The sequence below is a fragment of the Manis pentadactyla genome, chromosome 7, assembly GCF_030020395.1.
Source record: "Manis pentadactyla isolate mManPen7 chromosome 7, mManPen7.hap1, whole genome shotgun sequence".
NCBI classification, from domain to species: domain Eukaryota; kingdom Metazoa; phylum Chordata; class Mammalia; order Pholidota; family Manidae; genus Manis; species Manis pentadactyla.
This window is the reverse complement of record NC_080025.1, coordinates 11530894-11545049: the sequence shown is the minus strand read 5'-3', so window position 1 is coordinate 11545049 and position 14156 is coordinate 11530894.

The following is a 14156-nucleotide window of genomic DNA, read 5'->3' as shown; positions in this document are numbered from 1 at the left end:
GCTGGGGTGATTGTGCCTCCCCAGAGACATGTGGCAGTATCTGGAGACATTTCTGGCTGTCACAACTGTCAGGGAATTGATAATGGAACATCGTAGGTAGGAGCAGAGGTGCAGCTGAGCTTCCTACGATGCACAGACAGCTCCCAGGCACAAGGAACTATTGGCCCAAAATGTCCACTGTTGAGAAACCCGGGAATCTGGTCACTCTTCTGAGCCACCTGGAAGCTTCCTCATCCACCCTTTGCCCCTCTCTTGGCCCCCGGGCTCCTTCCCTCCTTCCCAGGATCCAGCAGCTACAGGGTCAACGTCTGCCCCTAAAGGGCCTGCAGGACTTTGTTCAACCTTCTGGCCCTAGTCTGTTCCGATTGGCAGTGCCCTCGCCTTATCAGTTGTTAAATATTTGGAATATTTTATAAATATTTATATATTTAAATAATATATATATTATAAATATTTTATAAATATTTATAAAATATGGTCTCTCTTGTCAATCCATCTATGTGAATCATCTCAATGGTGATATTGTCTGAAATTATTTCAAGAGAAATCAAACCTTCTACTAAATAATATGTATCACCTAAAAAATGAAGGTACACCAAGCTCTGTGTGAGGCATTGGGAAAATAAAAATTAGCTGTATGTGATGGTACATGAAAAAAATAATGATATGGTTATTGCTGACATAAAGGAAAATATGGAAAACCTTTGAGAAGTGTAAAAGGAAATGATCTGGGATTAAAAGTTTATTCCAGTGTGTATTAAAGTTTAAAGATTTAAGCAGTGCTCAAAAAGATATTTTAGTATAGCGGGAGATAATCAGAAAGAAACTTCCCTTAAATAGTCATTGAGCCAATTAATTTCTACCCTTAAACTTTCATATGAATTGCATTAAATGTGAGGTACAAATCCTATTTGGAGAAGCTGTACAACATTTGTAAAGCTTTAATATAAACACTTTTAAATGTGAAATATTCCAAGGAAATTACATAGCAAAGGAAGTCTGTTTTGAATATGTTGTGTCTTTCAGAACATCTTCACATATTGACATGGTTCATTACTGAAGATAAATACAAATTGTTAATCAGCCACCTACAGTGTTGCTTTCTGTTCCATGCTACTGGGAATTAAACTGATTTATGCTTATTAAAATGCACTGTAAATTAGAAAAAGAGTTTTGTAAAGACTGACAATTTTCATGGTCATACAACTTAAAACAGAGTTGCATGCCTGTTAACTTAGCAGCCCTCAAAGTTCTTCTCCATTTCAAAAGAGCGTTCAGACCTAAATAGGTAGCATTAGCCTGAAAGTTTTCCCAAAGGATATCAGATTTCTTTAGCCAACAGCATCAGTGTTATAACAATAGATGGCTCAAATAATACGTAAGTGAGACTTGCCTTCAGCGTGTACTTCTTTCTGTTTCTCTTATTACTTACATTATTTTTAGCCGGAAGATACTGTCCACCCGCAAACAATGTGGTTCGTCCATCTTCCACATAAGATTGAAGCCAACGTTTACATGAAAGTGTCATTCAAAAACTGACATTAAAAAGCAAAGGAAATAACATAAACCCCGTGTTTTTAAAAGTACAAAGTGAAAAGTGTTTAAATGCCTCTTTTTCTCATTGTCATTCATTCTCGAGGCATGTGACGCCTCTTAGGTGGTGTCTTCCTATCAGAGACGCTACCTTCACGTTTCCAAGTATCAGCCGCGCCTGCTCCTTGGTGCTCAGTAGACAACTAAAGTGTTAGTACTGTAGCTGCTGCTTGAAGGCCGCCGCAAAAGTAATCATCCTGGTAATCTCTGATCATTTTTTTATTAACCCAGTTCGTTCAGTTGTCACTTAGCTTTTTTTTTTAATGGTTAACGGTTGATGCTCAGCTGTCAGTGTCAGTTGTTAACACAAACCGAAACACACACACACACACAAACACACACACACACACAAATATAGAAGTGAAAAGCGGGTGCAGGTATCTTTACTCTCATTGTCAATGAGGAAATCAAATATTTAGAATAACATAGGTTTAGTGTGACACAAGAATATCCACCAAAAAAAAAAACCCCTGATAATCTATTGCCCTTAAAATGTTAACATCATTTATTGCTATCTGAATCTCACCTGCTGAAATGGCCTTAAACTTGGCAACTTTTTCTCTAATGGAGCATATCTTCATGTTAGCTTTAACTCAGTGTCTACTGGCTGAGTACCTCTAGTAAACACAAGGTTCTGTTATGTAACCGCACGTGGTTTGGCGTTTTGAACTTTCTCAAGGGTGCCTGGACATTGATCACAGGTCTAAAGTATTAACTGTGGTCTAAATGGGCAGCTACCCTAGAAACCAGAAAGGTAACAGGCTCAATCCTAGATAGGACTTGCCCCTAATCTTTGAAATTTTAGGAAACTTACTTTTACAGACATGCATGCACACACATACACACACAAATCCAATTGGAAAGGAAATGATGGTTTTTGTTGAGATGCAAAATTTTCATGATGTTTAGAGAAATTAAAACTTTCCTAATGTTTCAGAGCTTCAAACAGCTTCAAATGTCTAAATCCACTGAACTTCCACTACTGACAATAAATACTACCACACATGTGCAAAGCCGATGACTGGAGGTTTCCGTGAGAATGTGTCCTTTGAACACAGGAATGAATGTGTTTTTCTTCATAGACTAATCGAATTTTAAAGCTGGAAGGATCTCAGCCTCCTTCTGTTTAGAAACAAGGAAATTAAGCTTTAGAGAGAGTGACTGGAAGACAGTCTATACAGCTTGTCAGAGGAAGATCCAAAATAAAAACCTGGATCTCAGAACTTCTAAATGGGTGCTATTTCCATAGCACTAGACTAGCGTATGGACTAAACTAACTTTGAAATAATTAATAGTAAAGTCTGTGTTCATAAACACATCATAAAGTTCTGTTTCCAGCTAGCCACTCATCAAACAAAAAATGTATCTTATTTTAGATTGTAATGCAAACTCTCAGTGGTGACTAATTTGACTTTTTTTCTGGGTTAGTTACCATAGATGCCTTTCAAAATGCTTTTTCAGGGGCTTTCTCATGGTAATAGAAGCTAAATACGAACATTCAATCATTGTTTTCTTAAATCTAAGAAGGGATTTTAATAGCACCGCTGGCTCTAACATCAAGCGGGTTCCCCCCGCTTCCCGAGTTCCTCTGCATTGTCTCTGCCCATCATTGAGACTGTGGGTCCTTGAGAATAATCCACTGGCCAACTCGGAGAGGGCTGCTCCCTGGGAGCAGGGGAGGGGGTGCGCTGACGGGAGGGAGGCTGTACCAGAAGGGGCTATACACTGCCTCTTCTTCGTCCCCACGTCCTCTCTGCTGAAATGATTCCAAAGCTGCCTGGTTCATCAGACCCGACTGGGGAGCTCATATGTCTGCTTAACAAGAACTCGTTCGTGTCTTTTAATTGCTTAACCTTTCATTATAGACATTTTCAAACATACACAAAAGTAGAAATAATAGAATCATGAATGCCATGTATTCCCACCTAGCTTCAACCAACTACCAACATTTTGTCCACATTGTCTTATCTATTCTTCCCCACTCTTTTGCTGCTTTCTGGATTTTTAAAAGCAAATCCATTATCATATCATTTCATCCATAGATACTTCAGTATTTGTATCTAACAGATAAGGGCTTTCTAAGAAAATATAATCACAATGCCGTTATCACCCTTGACAACATTTGCAATGAATCATCTGATACCTCGGTTGTGTTCAGTTTTCCCAGATTATCTTTGAAATGGATTTTAAAGTTGGTTTGTTTGAGTCAAAATCTAAATAAGATCCTAAAAATGTATTTGGATGACATATTTTCTAAGTCTCTCTAAATATTTACTGTCTCCCTGTGCCCACTCTCATTTTTTCTATACCATTGGTTTGTTGAAAAATGGGTTATTTTGTCTTCTGGGATTTCTCTTTCTCTGAATTTGGCAGATTGCATCCTCAAGGTATCAATTTATATGTTCCTCCTTCCTTAACATTTCCTATAAGCTGGTAGATCAAGATGCATAATTAGATTCAGATTCAATTTTCAAAGTACAAATACTGCATCGGAGGTCCTTAACATCTGGTCATCTGTTCCACTGTTAGTGATAAGGTTGATCAGGGCATCCAGCTGTTGTCATGCTGCTCCCTCCCTTATAAAATGTCCCCTTAGCCTTTTATCTAATGGCTTAAGAGCATTCATCATTGCCTAGATCCATTCTTTTATTAAAGGCTGCAAAATGAACATTCTCAAATTCTGTCATCCCTTCTGCATATTTATCTATTGATTTTCAGTCTTCTTAAGATATAATTGACATACCACGCTGTATAAATTTAAATTGTACAGCATAATGACTTGACATGCATATATTGCAAAATGATTACCACAGTAAGTTGTGAACACCCGTTTCCTCACATAGTTACAAAGGCAATTTTTTTTTCTTGTGATGGAAACCTTTAGGCTGTATTCTCTAAGCAACGCTGAAATACACCACAGTAGTGTTAGTTGTAGCCATCATGTTCTGTATTACATACCTAATACTTAATTATTTTATAACTAGGTAGCTTACCTTTTGACCACCTTCATCCCAAGCCTCTAGTAACCACAATTTTTTTTGGAGTATCCTATTAACTCATAAATTTATATTTTATATATTGAATGAGTTGCAATCCTTTGCCTTCATTATTCATTTCACTGCTGAAATGATCATGTCTTTGGCCAGCAGGCATTCTCAAATTGGCACTTGTGTCTTTTGACAAGATCCACATTTGGCAGCCTCCTTACTTTCTGGCACTTAAAGATGCCCCCAGGATCATGCTCCATCTTGCCTGCACTGCAGACTTGGTATAGCTGACCCAGTTTATGTGCGCTCCTGGATGTGCTTGGCCATAGTTTTTTGCTCAGTGCTATTTGAAGACCCTCCGAGAAGGCCAAGCTCACACTAACCACATCCACAGAGAGGCTTTGATGAAGAAAGGCTCATTCCGTTCCATTGCCACCTTCCTGGTGGAGGCCCGTTGTGGCTGCACACTCCCGAGATGGGCTCAGTACAGTGGCTGCCCCTCCTCTCAGTCCCTCGTCACACAGCCCCACAGCCCTTATCTACTGCCTCAGCTTGCATGCCTCTAGGCTCCCCCTGAGCATTTCAGGTCATCACTGTAGTGCACCTGCTCACGCAGCCAGCCCGGAGGCTGCAAGCACGGACAGGGCTGCTCGAACCTCCACCTGCTTTGTCTCGCACACTGTGGCAGCCTGACCCCGCCTGCCCAAAGGGCCTGCGTTAGAGAACCGGAAACTCGGGCCAACTTTAACCAATGAGATGAGGGAGAAGGGACAAGCTGGCAAGTTCTTTACCCTTCTTTCTCATTGATACAGTTCCAAGATGCAAGGTTCCATATGCCCCTCAGTAGCTATCCCTCATGACCAGGCCACGGAGTGTGTCTTCCGTCCGGTAAAAGCAGCCAATGGTGATACACTGCCTTGCATTTGCTTCCCTCCTTTCTGCTTCTTTTCCCTTTTAATTTATTCTTGCTTCCCTGGGTTTCAACACACACCAACCCACCCACGCACATGTCTATAAAAAGTTAACATATAGGCTTTAGTGATAGAAATATATTAATATTTTCATAAGTGCCAGCAAAGCATTATCAATTAAGGCGGTATCTTTAAAAGATATACACCTTTTCTTTAAAAAGACGTCTTTAAAAGAAAACCTGTAAAAGATTACCACGAAAACAATTTCACTTTGAAAGACACCAGGTGCCAAAACAGTGCTTCCCAAGCTTTGCGTTTGCATACTCTACACTTCGAATGGAAGAGTTTGGAACACACTTTGGATAGAAGGCTCATAAATCCAGGAAACACAAATACTCTTAGCATAGCTACAAGGAAAACTTTAATATGTGCCAACTTCTAAATGAAACTCAAAAGCCAGGACTCAGGAGGGTAGCTCCATAATTGGTTTGCTCTCCTTTAACAGACCCACATGAGTTTATAACACTTGTACAAATCACTTTATCTATGTTATTTCTGTATTTCTTGGATTGCTTTGTTTTTATTCCCTGCTCACTGCTTTATACGGTCGATAGGGGATTGTGATCCCTTGAAGAGAGCATTAATTGTAGAGCGATTCAAAAGAAATAAATAGATTCTCTTCCTCACACTTGGAAAATTCAGATTTAGGAGATGCTGAGGTGGGGCCTGGAAAACTGCGCTTTGCAAAAGCTCTGCAAAGTATTCGGATGTCCTGGAGGGTTTTGAAAGCAACAGTATACCTGAAGGGAAGGGAAGGAAGTGGATGACGTTTTGAAATGACCACACCCACCCCAGTGATCCTCTTTGCTTGTGATCCTCTTTGCTTGTCTTCCCTCAAAAAAAAAAAGGAGAAATCAGGCTCTCCATGTAATCTCTCAAAGCCTATCTGAGCATTTCTACTCAATTCAAATCAGATGACATTTTCCAACCAAGTAAGTGACTCAGCCCTGAAGGCAAAGGAAAAACCAGGTACCTCCATGCTCATCGACACAACACGGCTCTTGGCATCTGTGCTGCTTTTAACACTGAACGCCACTGAAGGGCACAGGTGTGTCCTCTCTTTACTTATCTTGGGATGTTAATTATTGTTAATCTTGTAGGTTTTGAACCGGTTATTTCTATTGTTTTGCTTTTTAATCTGGGAGAATATAAAAAATCCTAGGCTCACTCATCTGCCCCTCACCTAACACTGCTGGACCTGAGGAGTTGTCAATAAAATGCTACTAACAGAAGGCTGTTTTCCTTAAAAGATATGTTTTCTTGTGTTATGAATGACTCCAGCCACAAGGAAAGCACACAGAAAAGTACATCTATGTCTGTGGCGCCCAGCTTTGTCAAACCTTGACATCTATCCCACATTTTTGTTTTTTTTTAAGAAACAAAACCATAGATGCAGGAAAGCTCCCTGTTCTGTACTCCTCACTAATCTCATTCTTTTCACTCCCCTCTGAGATGTAACCACTTTTCTGATTTTAGAATTCATTATTCTATTCATATTTTAACCAATTTACTATATATGTATCCATAAGTCATATAGGATATTAGTTGGCATTTTCTAAAATTTCTATCAATTGTATTGCATTGTATGTAGCCTTCTGTGGTATTTTTCATACTCGTTTTTTAACAATTATATATTGGTATAGATGGTGTTTTCTTCACTCAGCTTAACCGCTACATTTTATTCCACTCTCTGAATGTTCCACAATTCACTCATTAATTTTCTTAAATGAATATTTAGGTGATTTCCAAATGTCACTATTTAAAACAAGGCAGTGAACTAATAGGCATTCATCAGCATTTGCCAAGATTACAAACAACCCAAAATCTCAGGCGCTAACACCACCAAACATTTCTTTTTTTCTCAGTGGGGCAGTGGGTTGGCTGTAGCAAGACTGGGGCAGGAGAGAGCAAGAAAAGGGCAAGAAAAACAAAGGGGAGGAGGAGCTGGTTCTATTCCCCTCTGATCACTAGCATTGCCTTTCCTGCCCTCTGGCCTGAGCAGGAACAGCATCAGCACAATCTGGGGACGTGTTAAATACAAATTCTCAGGCCCCAACCCAGATCTACTCAATCTGAACCTCCGAGGGTGGAGTCCTGCATTCTGTTCCCACAGGCTCTTAATGGTTTGGGTAGTTTGAGAACCACCAGCATAGAAGAAAAAAGATGAACAATAATTAACATCCCATGTTAAGTAAAGTGAGGACACATCTGCTCTTTAATATCCTTAAGAGATTTGTTAAACAATGGGATTCTTTTTTTATACTGCAAAGGGTTACAAAGTATTTGCAAATTGCATAAACTGTGAAACTTGAGAAAACTAAGAGATGCTACACTATTTATTGGTATATTTATAAATAATCTTGGTTGATGTGATAACTGGATGTGTTGCAGTTGATCTATAGGAAGATTCTCCTTTGATTTATGTTTTTGTTTATTACTACTGACCTTTGTGTGATCCCATTTTGTAAGGAAGTTCTTTGCATCCGAGTGCTACAATATTGGTCTCTAAATGAATACTTCTGCAGGAGTTCATTTTCTGGCTAATTTGCATCCAAATGGCTCTATCTGAAACACTGATAACAGGGCTCAAGATAGTTTAAAGACTCAAATCTTTGTTAGAAAGCTTATTAGGGTTCAGCTTGAAGAGCTGCATTATGCTAGCAGATCAAATTTCCTATATAACAATTTTCTAATCTATGCCTTCTAAAGATATAAAACAGACTTTTAGGTTACTGCTCAAATAAATAGAATTTGAACACATTTTTCAACGGTTAATAGATAACAACTATAAAAAAGGGAGAAAGTTGAAACTTGTATGTGAGTACTTGCTGTGTTTCACTCTTAGGTACTTACTCCTTATTTCCATAACCTAGTAGGTAAATATTATTATGTACATTTTTTAGATAAGAAAACTAAAGCCCTGAGCTGTTAAGTAACTTGTCATAAGTAGCAGTCTAACCTAGGTTTCTCTGACTGCAAACCCCATGGGCTCTCCACTGAATCACTTGTATATCTATCTATACTACAGCAAAGCAGTCATTCCATAAAGTTTTGACAATTCCTGGGTAGATGCATTGAAAAAGGAGTCTTTGCACACAGGAAGTGCAACGAGAACTTTGCCAAGCAAAGGGCAGAGCTGAGCCTAAAATAAAATTAACTGGTAGGTGATTTTCATAGAATACATAAAACCATTCACCACTTTTTAAAGTGGATGGTTCACCTTAGCTCTCTCATTTGGCTATGTAATCTTATCCAAAAATGAATCAGTGCTAGCATATCAAGATAATGATCACAGTGGCGCAACTAGGTAGAAAAGCTGCTTAGTGACTTCGGCAGCATTCATGGCCACTCACCTGGATGCTCTGTTTGCCTTGTTTCTTCTCAAAAGGCAGCAGGATCGGAGTCACTGTGTCGTCTGCATTCAGACAGCCTTAGTAAAGGTGATGTTCAGTGGTGTGAGTGCTGTGATGTTCATAATAACGCTCTTGCTTTTCTTTGAAACCTTCCCATGGCTAGTTGTGAAACTGCTTAAGTTTTAGAGAATAAAGGTTTACAATAAAATGCAATACCAAATAAAAGTTGCCTCCATAGTGATATTCAAACTTAACATCATTTATTTCTGAAGAACATTAAACTTAAGAAAGTTTAAGAACGTTAAATGTAAGTGCATCCTGAAGATTTTCAGAAATGGCTTTACTTGAATTAGTAGATTTGAGTGTACCAAAAAGCCCTCTTAACAGAATCACTTACTGTATTTAAAACATGCGCCAAAATAAAACCCCTATGCAAAAATAGCTATTCAACAGGAAGTATCTGGACCTAAAGGGAATCCAGAATATATTTCCATTGCTAAACCTTTTCAAAATACATATACACAGTCTAAAGGCAAAATTATATACATTTTTACTTAAACAGGACTTCTTAGAACTAGAACTTTTCTGGGGAATTGAGTATCTTTATATACTTTATATATAAATACACACACACACTTACATCTTTACATATATATATATATATATATATATAAAAGAGACATATATATGTCATTTCAGACAAAATTTAAAGCCTTATCCTTCGTTGCTTCTTCACAGTGAAAATAAACAGACCACAGACAACAAGTGAACATTCAAAAAAGAAAATCAAAAACAAGGTAAGCTACTTACTTCAGCTTCTATAGTCAAAGTACTCAGTTCATTTCCAGAACCTTTCATTTCCTATCTAAGCAATATGATATCAGGGAGTCAGTGCCAAATGAAGCACAACATAAATGCACTTTATGGCTAACTGTTTAATCAAGATGCACGTTACCTCAGAGAGTCATTAAGAGACATGATTAAGGAGGCTTCCCAAAAAAAATCAGGAAATGTTGAAAGTGAAGAAATAGTGAGTTTTATTAAACTAAAGATAAGCAATGAGGTTTTGATAGGTTCTTTACATAGATGCCAGAAACATTAAATATTGAACCCCTAGAAGACCTTAATTCCTGGGAGCTGACCAGGTAGTGGTTGTAACATCTTTCAATATTATGTTCTAGATAATTTATCATGATAAAACTGTAGTTTTTCATAGGATCCTTTTTAGTCACTATCTGAGATGTATAGGGCTTTATAGAGAACGACACGGAGCTTTTATAACATTCTCCCAAACATAAGGATGTCATCCACTTACCCTCTTGGCTTCTCACTTCCTAACAAAGCTCCGAAAGGCAGAAGGAGTGGCTGAGATGACCTGAAGCGTCCTCTCAAATGGCAAATCCTGCTGGAAGATAAAAAAGCATTTCTCTTCTCACTCTCAGAGCATTGGGTTTGCTAATACCCAGTCCACAAAATTAACATATGAAACTCTATCTCCCCAATAAGCTGCCAAGTTCTTTTTGAACTTGAGCAACTAGACCCTAGCCAACCTTTGCCTCGTTATTGAGACTAGAGTAATTAACACACATGGAAATTAGATGTTTTTTCTCTTGGTACCAAATTTGGCTAGGGTATGGGCTGTAGAATTAGATGATGATCCCATTAACACAAATGTCTTCAATAGGATCCCTCAGTGCATTAATCTCCAATAAAGTAATCTATTTAGGACATTGTTGAAATAGCCTTGAGTCACTTAACATGATGATATAATGATCCCCCAAGACTCACCCCACATTAAATTCACCTAGAGAAAATGTTTTTCCCCTAGACTTTAAGCTTCTTCCGTAACTTCTTTTACTTGTACGGTATTGGAGAATTCCATAAATGTCAATCATCTGGACCCAGACTGTGCCATTCCCTCACATGATATCAGCATATGGGAGAAGAACTCGGCATTTGTGCTGCCAGTCTCTGGTAGCATCACCTCACCCACAACTTGCATTTGCAGGTAGGGCTGCAAAATAAAAGGCATGGATTGACAGGCACCTGATACCTTTCACTTGCCCCTCTCCCCTTTTGTGCTCTGCTCTGTGCCCTGGAGACTGAGCCTTGCAGATTGTATCAATGGCCTTCCTCACTCTCTGGCTCTCATGGGGAGCTTAAGTGGGAGATCAGGGGAAGGAGGCTAGTGAAGTCAAGGTATTTATTCCCCTAGTTCCCTCCCTGTGCAGTTATCTTGGACTGACTGTGTCCTTCGGTGGCATGTCTCCACTTGCTCAAAGTATCCAAACCTGACTCATGTTCTTTCTGAGTTCTAGTCATCCCTCCCATCCCTCCTCCTTTTAGGCTGTGTTAAACTACAAAGTTATAGTAAACAAAACAGTAGGATACTAGTGTAAAAACAGACACGTAGGCCAATGGAACAGAATAGAGAGCCCAGAAACAAACCCAACAATATAGGGTCAACTGATTTTCAACATAGGCACCAAGAATACACAATGAGGAAAAGAGAAGATCTTCAATAAATGGTGCTGGGAAAACTGGATATCCACATGCAAAATAATGAAATTAGACACTTACCTTACACCATACATAAAAATCAACTCAAAATGAATTAAAGACTGAAAAATAAGACCTAAAACAGTTAAATCCCTAAAAGAAAAAATTGCAGGAAAGGTTCTTGATATTGATCTTAGCAGTGAGTTTCTTTTTTAATTAAGTTATCACTGATATACAATCTTACGAAGGCTTCACATGAACAACATTGTGGTTTCAACATTCACCCATATTGTCGTCCCCCACCCCCACCCCAACACAGTCACTGTCTATCAGCATAGTAAGATGTTACAGTCATTACTTGTCTTCTCCGTGCTGTACTACCTTCCCCATAACCTGCGTGTATTGTGAATACTAATCATAATGCCCCTTAATCCCCTTTTCCCTCCCTCCCCACCCGCTTCCCTTTGGTAATCACTAGTCCTTTCTTGGAGTCAGTGAGTCTGCTGCTGTTTTGTTCCTTTAGTTTTGTGTCATTATTATACTGCACAAATAAGGGAAATCATTTGGTATTTGTCTTCTTCCCCCTGGCTTATTTCACTGAGCATAATACCTTCTAGCTCCATCCGTGCTGTTGCAAATGGTAGGATTTGTTTTTCTATGGCTGAATAATATTCAATTGTGTATATATACCACCTCTTCTTTATCCATTCATCTATAGATAGACAGCTTGCTTCCATAACTTGGCTATTGTAAATAGTGTTGTGATAAACACAGGGGTGCATATGTCTTTTTGAATCTGGGATCTTGTTTTCTTTGGGTAAATTCCTGGGAGCAGAGTTACTGGGTCAAATGGTATTTCTACTTTTCGTTTTTTGAGAAAACTCCATATTGCTTTCCACAATGGTTGCACCAATTTACATTCCCACCAACAGTGTAGGAGGGTTCCCATTACTCCACATCCTCACCAGCATTTGTTATTTCTTGTCTTTTGGATAGTGGCCATCCTAACTGGTATGAGGTAATATCTCATAGTGGTTTTAATTTAAATTTCCCTGATGATTAGCAATGTGGAACAGCTTTTCATGTGCCTCTTGGCCATTTGAATTTCTGCCTTGGAAAGTGTCTGTTTGGAGCCTCTGCCCATTTTTATTCGGGTTATTTGTTTTTTGGGTGTTGAGGCATGTGAGCTCTTTATACATTTCGGATGTTAACCCCTTATCAGAGACATCATTTACGAATATATTCTCCCATATTGTAGGATGCCTTTTTGTTCTGCTGATGGTGTCCTTTGCTGTACAAAAGCTTTTAGTTTGATATAGTCCCATTTGTTCATTTATGCTTTTGTTTCCCTTACCTAAGAGATGTGTCCAGGAAAAAGTTCCTTATCCTTATATTCAAGAGATTTTTGCTTATGTTTTCTTCTATGAGTTTTGTGATTTCATGACTTATATTCAGGTCTTCAATTTAGAGTTTACTTTTGTGTATGGAGTTAGACAATAATCCAGTTTCATCCTCTTACATGTAGCTGTCCAGTTTTTGGCAATAATTTTTTGACTATGATACCAAAAACATAGGCAACAGAAGCAAAAATAAACAAGAACTACATCAAAACGAAAAGCTTCTACACAGCAAAGGAAACAATCAAAACAAAAAGACAACCTACAGAATGGGAGAAAGTATTTGCAAGTATCTGATGAGAGGTCAATATGTAAAATATATAAGGAACTCATACAACCAATAGCAAAACAGTAATCTACTTTACAAGTGCACAGAATAAACATTTTTCTAAAAAAGGTGTAGAGTTGGCCAACAGACACATGAAAAGATGCTCAACATGACTAATCATTAGGGAAATGCAAATCAAAACCACAAGGAGATGCCACCTCATACCTGTTAGGATAGCTATTATCAAAAAGACAAAAGCAACTGTTGGTGAGGATATGGAGAAAATGGATTCCATGCACACTGTTGGTGGGAATGCAGTTGGTGTGGTCATTATGGAAAACAGTATGGAGGTTCTTCAAAAAACTAATAATAGAACTGCCACCTGGTCCAGCGATCTCTCTTCTGGGTGTTTATCCAAAGGAAATGAACCATTAGAGAAATCTGCACTCCCATGCCCATTGCAGCATTATTCATAATAGCCAAGATAGGGAAATAACTGAAGTGCCCATCAATGGATAAATGGATACAGAAATTGTGATATGTACCACACACAGAATAGAATATTCCTCAGCCTTTAAAAAGAAGGTGACCCTGCCATTTGCAACAACAGGGATGAACCTGAAGGACGTTATGCTAAGTGAAATAAGCCAGGCACAGAAAAAATAATACTATATGATCTCACTTACATGTGGATCTAGAAAAGCCAAAATCATAGAAGAGTGGTTCCAGAGGTGGAGAGGTGGAGGCGATGGGGAAATTGTGGTCAGAGGGTGCAAAGTGTCCATCAAAAGGATGAACATGCTCTAGAGATGCAGCACACAGCGTGATGACTATAGGCACCAGTCCCGCGCTGCCCACTGGGAATTCGCGAAGAGGGATCTCAGAGGGAGCTCTCACTGTAGACACAAACTAGGAGGTAATCATGAGTGAGGGATGTGTTAATGAGCTTGATGGCAGTGATCATTTCCCTATGTATACGTATATCAAGGCATCATGCTGTTCACTTTAAAAATGAACAGTGTTTGTTTTTAAAATAAAATGCAAAATACAAGTTCAGCAGCTGTTAGCTTCAGGATGTGGCACTATTG